Source organism: Asparagus officinalis, chromosome 7, assembly GCF_001876935.1.
Source record: "Asparagus officinalis chromosome 7, Aspof.V1, whole genome shotgun sequence".
Classification (NCBI taxonomy): Eukaryota; Viridiplantae; Streptophyta; class Magnoliopsida; order Asparagales; family Asparagaceae; genus Asparagus; species Asparagus officinalis.
In genome coordinates this window covers 89,236,789-89,242,672 of record NC_033800.1, presented here as the reverse complement: position 1 = coordinate 89,242,672, position 5,884 = coordinate 89,236,789, and positions in this window count along the sequence as shown.

Sequence of the window (5,884 nt, the reverse complement as noted above, 5' to 3'; positions counted from 1 at the left end):
TCTTCATTGATTCCATCGATTACAAAGATCCGGTCTTTTTATAAGATCCGGTTACAACGAGATCAAAAAAGAAAATAAAAATTACAACTTTCCTTGAACGAATCACGAGCTCCTGTTTTGCGGTCACTCGCTTTTGTGGGTTCTTCGCCTGCGCCGAGGTTAATCCATAGACCACCGCGCAATCTAGATCCGGTCGGATCTACACGGTATAACAGGTGTTATCTCACGAAGGAAATAATAGCCGGGGGGTACTATTTCACCAAGGAAATAGTAGCCTTCTCGGGATCAAAGGCCAAGCTTTGATCCGGAGGATAACCGCGTAGATCTCAGATCCGATCCCTCTCGAACTCCTGCCTTATTTGACGTGGACGATCGTCGAGCACCGGATCTGAAAGAGCAAGTCTTCAAAGCTTCAAATCTCCAAGGTTCAGATCTCAATTCAGCAGAGCTTCGCCGTCAAAAATTCCAACCCTTGACAAATGAACCATGCCCCTCTATTTATAGGTGCTTAGATCTGTGCCTTGGCACAGATCTGGCCGGCCACCCAGAGGTGGCTCGGCCACCGAGCCACCTAGAGGTGGCTCGGTTTTGGCCGAGTCCTCCAGGTGTCCGTTTTTCGGTTCCGTGCTTCGTTGTTGATTTGGACTCTGATTTGTTGATCGGAATCCTGATTTGGCAGTAAATCCGCTTCGGTGTTCGAGTTCGAATCCGTTCTATGGTTGGATGACTCGTGCTTGCGTGCGATTCGTTAACCTCGTCGCCTCGTTAATCCGCTTCGTTGTGTGTCACTTGGCTTCGGCGCTGTGGACTGACGCTCGTGTTTAGATACGTCACCTGATGGTTCGTTGGTTTGTCGAATCACCGTGCCGAGCTGTGTTCAGGGACCTATAAGCAGTTTTATACGCCTACAGATACCCCCTCCAAAGTATTTCAGCCTCGTTCTTTTATAGAAGAGTCTGGAATGCTTTGGATATGATTGCCCCAACCTTCAATCGGTATGACGAGACTTCATGTCTGTAAGGTTTCCGGTGCTGCATTTATTGTCTGACCGTTGTCGGAATTTTGAACTTGAAGTCGATTCCTGATTTTCTGATCTTTTAGCTCGTGTTTGTTGGTTCAACATAGAACTGACCATCGATCGTTTGGCGTTGAGTCTTTATTTGCGACGCGTTGTCCGGCGTAGTGTTGTTGAGTTATCCTTAAGAATATTTTTAGAAAAATATTCTCTAGGAACTTCTCAACGAAAAATAGGGAATAGTTTATACTCGTATACCTTATTAGAGTATTTTTCATGTCCGAATGAACCGAACCGGCCTAATAATGACCCAAAAAAGGTAGTAATTAGGCTCAAAAAATCTTCCGACCCTTCCGAATGTGTGGGAGAGGAAAGAATAAACAAAGAACTGAACCCTCGGTCGATTTGAAGTTGTTTCGATGCTCGGTTCAGCTTTAATTTGAATTCTGGTTCAAATCTGTTGAAGTTGTTTCGATGCTCGGTTCAGCTTTAATTTGAATTCTGGTTCAAATCTGGTTCAAACTGGTTCGACCTGGTTCCACCTGGTTCGAGACTGGTTCAACCTGGTTCAAGGCTGGTTCAGGACTGGTTCAAGACTGGTTCAGACTGGTTCATCCTGGTCTGGTCTGGTTCAGTCTGGTTTGGCCTGGTTCAGCCTGGTTTGGCCTGGATCAGCCTCTTTTGAACTGATTTGGACTGGTCTGGTCTGGTTCAACCTGGTCCGGTCTGGTTCAAGGCTGGTTTACCTATAAAAGCCTCTCTTTTCCTCCTCTCTAGGGCCGGCCACCCTCTCCCCTTCTTTTTTGCTTTCTTCCTCAAATCTTCATATTTGTCTTAGATTCGTCCTTCCTTTTGATCTTTGACTGAGAAATCCCTCAGAAATCTTCATATAAAAATTTCTCTCAGGCCCCTCGAGCACGTGGTTCGAGCCTCTTTCAAGATCTGATTTTTATTGGATCCACGAGCTTTTCCTCAGGTAAATTCTCCACAATTTTAGCATATTTCATGCTTAATTCAATTTATGAATTTGTGGGATCTCATGTGAGGGTTAGGATTATGATTTGGCGCCTCGAGCTCATCTTTCAGGGGGGGAAGAATTGCAATAAAAAGGGAAATTTTTTCTGGATCTGACCCCCTGATTTATTTTGCAGATCATCATGTCGCGTGTCCCGAGAGGTCGCTCCCTTGCTGCGTCGGCTGATGGCGTGCTTCCCTCGTATGCTGGTGAGCTATTTTTGGCATATTTGGAAATTTACAAATTAGTCCTCTTTTTCCTGGAAATTTGCAAATTAGTCCTTTTTCCCCACGTTGTTCTCCTTGCTGAGGCAATCGGGAAGAGCCTTGGTTCTCCTTGGTGAGGATCGACGCTTTAAAGATAGGTTTTGCTTGGTCAAAACCATATCTCAAAATAAAGGGGGCGTTTTGACGCTGCATTGTGCCTTATAAGGCAGGGATATATTGTTAATATACCCTATCTTATGAATGCACAATGTGACCAAATCGTCTCACCCTTTATAAGGCAATGACTCTATCTTACCCATTTATAGGATGAGTTCAATTTCCTTTTATAACTGGAATTAACAAACGTTTAATTGCTTGTTTTCAGTGGAGTATCCTTCCGGAGCATTTTCATCTCATGCGGTGAACGGACGTCGTGACGAGTATTATTCGACGTCCGATGATTTTTCACCCATTCCACTTACTTTTCAGTTTGTTCCGAGTACATCGACAGAGGTTGCCCAGGTGGTGAAGGAAGGTGGACATCGAGCTCTTCGACAGTTGATTACAGATGCGCCTTTCGTGAAGGATGCCGGTTCTGTTCAGTCTCTCAGGAAGACTGACTTTTTATTTGGTGATTCTGTCGGAGATCCCGATGCAGCATTTATTGACGCCGAGCAGTGGCTTCATAAGAATAGCGGTGGTTTCATATATTTGTCGAAGATTCCTCGACACCGCTCGTTGACTGAGCTTAGGTGTTAGGCTGCTAAACGGGAGATGTCGTGGCGCTTGACGCAGGAGCATGAGAGCGTTCACTGTGGCTATATCACTCATCAGGCAGCTCCTGGTTCGAGCAGGAATCACATCATTGGATTGCGTCCTGGAGTACTGGGACTAGATGCACCGCCTTGTAACGAGTTTCTTGCCTCTGCCTCTACTTTGAGGAATCGCCTCGCTGACTTAGGACGGGAGATGCCTTAACGAGTTTCTTGCCTCTGCCTCTACTTTGAGGAATCGCCTCGCTGACTTAGGACGGGAGATGCCTGCAACGCGTTATAGATTTTATGGTTGGGTTCATTCTCTAGACAAGCTTTGGTGGACTCGCATGACGAAATACGTCTTAAGCCGATGGAGCGAGGAGTTGCACGCTTGTGGTCTATATGCAGCTATTCGTTCCACCATGTATGGCTTACCCGTCAGCGCTAAGCATTTCTTTGCTTTGTGCGAGCTCTATAACCCGGATTCGAACACTTTTCTGACTAGGCACGGAGAGTTGGGCTTGGCTCTCCATGAGATGCACAAGATTTCTGGTTTGCCCATGGGTCAGATGTTATATCAGGAGTACTTTCCTTCCAACCATGAATTGAGTCAGCTGAAGGACCGTATGCCCGACCGCTATGAGACTTTATGGGATCTCACATATCACTATCATATTGCTTTGGCGCAGTCTGAGCCTTTAGCGAAGAGGACTAAATCAAATGTGAGCCTAAAGCAGTTCGCGTCTTATTTGTTCAGAAATCTAGAGAGCAATTCTGGCGAGGCTATTTGTGAGCTGGCACCACTCACTCCTTCAGGGGTTAATAGTCTACTGAAGAAGATTGACGCTCATTCCTATACCATTAGCAGTCCTGAGAGTGGCTTTCCTGCAGGGACCAAGTTTAAATCATTCTTATGGCATGCGACCACACCGATTCGGCCGATGACCCTTCTTGCAGGTTACCTCGCTATCTGGTTAAAGAAATGCGTGGTCCCGTATCAATCCAGTGACATTTTGCCATTGGAAGTGCTCTACCCAGCGGTTCAACTTGCCTACAAAAAGGAACTTTCGCTTCTTCCGGTGATGGTGGCTAACATTCATCGAGGGCTTCGACAAATTTCTAGTGCTTTTACACGGAAAGAAAGTGAATCGCCGACTCAGATTCCTACCATTAAGGTGGAGCTTCCAGATATTTATTTGATGGCTTGGTTCGTCCTTCATCATTCTGATATGATGTCGGTACCGAACGCCACAGACCACTCTGTTCCCCTACTACAGTTGCTTGAGAATGGCAAGTGGGAGGGCCAAGGATTCCCTGACATCAGAAGGCAGCTACAGGTCCACAAGTGCTGGGCATTCTCCACTTGCTTTCCGCAGTTCTCCAGCCGGAGTGCTGAGCGGCAGTTGAATCTCACCTTCTTAAGCTACAGGTGGTTGTTAGCAGCTAATAAAACTGTCCCCGTGAAGCCGATTGAAGAGTTAGTGGCCGAGGAAGCTTCTCAGGTTGATTCTCGTGTGATTCGGGACGGTGCTCGGTCACAGAGGGCGCGGGGCAAGACCCGCCGAATTGACGCAGAAGGAAATAAGGCCTTCAGTTCTGCTAGAGAGGCCTCAGGCGGATATCCTGAAGACTACGAGGAAGATTTCGAGCGAGGTTAGTCACCTATCTTCTCCCTCTGCATTTCAGAATCGCTAGTCCTGACCACTATCTGATGTTTCAGGGATAGCGACCGACAGTGAAGAAGAATTCTATCCTTTTACTCGGGCAAGACCTTCAACTGTTGCTCCAGCTGCTAGGCGGAAGAAACTAGTCCGCAAGCCGTGTGCAGATCCGCGAGCATCTGATATGGATTTGGCTAGTGACGATTCTGCTAGAGATGGAGGTAACATCTACTCTATAGACCATCCTCTTGACCGTTTAGAATTTCAGGCTCATGCTTTTCCATTCTATGCAGGAGAGCACGAGGAAGGCGAGATGAGTCTCGATCCTGCTCCTCATGATTTTGTATCTTCTGGTGAGCCTGACTCACCGTACCAGGTAGAAAAGCCTGCAGAAGCTGCCGACGTTAGGGAGGCTATCAATGTAGGACTCGATTCAGCGAATCCAGGTACATCTACCATTGACAATATATCTTTTAGATGGCACACGAAGAAGTTGGACAATCCAAAATTCGTGTATTCCCTAATCGTCTCTATGCTTCTTGCTCTTTTAGATAAATTACAGGAGGCAAACATGGACTTTGAGAGTGAAGAGGCTGAAGCACCCGTAGGAGGTAAGTCATTTCCTTGGTCATAGTCTCTTCATTCTTGTTTCGCCGTGTTTATATTTTCTCGTGTCAGATTTCCTGACCGAAGATTTCGACGGGGAAGGTTTGCTTGTGGACACTCCTATGCTCCACTTCATGTATGACTCTCCTCAGATTGATGACCAGATGCCTGAGGATATGTTTCCTGAGTCTACACTCCCTAAGAATCCCGAGGATGGTTCTTTTGAAGGTACGTGCCTCTTCTCAAGTTAATTATAGGACTAGCCAATTTTTTGACTAATGCAGCTATAATGTGATGCATCTGAACATTCTTTTTTATGTTCGACAGGAGCTTTTGTCGAGACTGATTCTGTTGAGCCGGCTGTGAGACCAGCTACACCAGCCGATACATCCACAGCCGTTACACCCCCACTACCCCCAGTGACTCAAGGGGAAGGAGGTATAAATTAAGCAACTGAGAAATGTCATTTATTTCTTCATTAAGGCTTTTGACGAATTTTTCCTTTTTGTGTAGGGCTTCCTTCTCGGCTTCATGTCCTCGTGAAGGAGTTGTTATCGGACAATGACCCTGAGAAGATCGTCATCTGCATAGAAGTCCGCTCTTTCTTCTCCTTTGTGAATGCTATG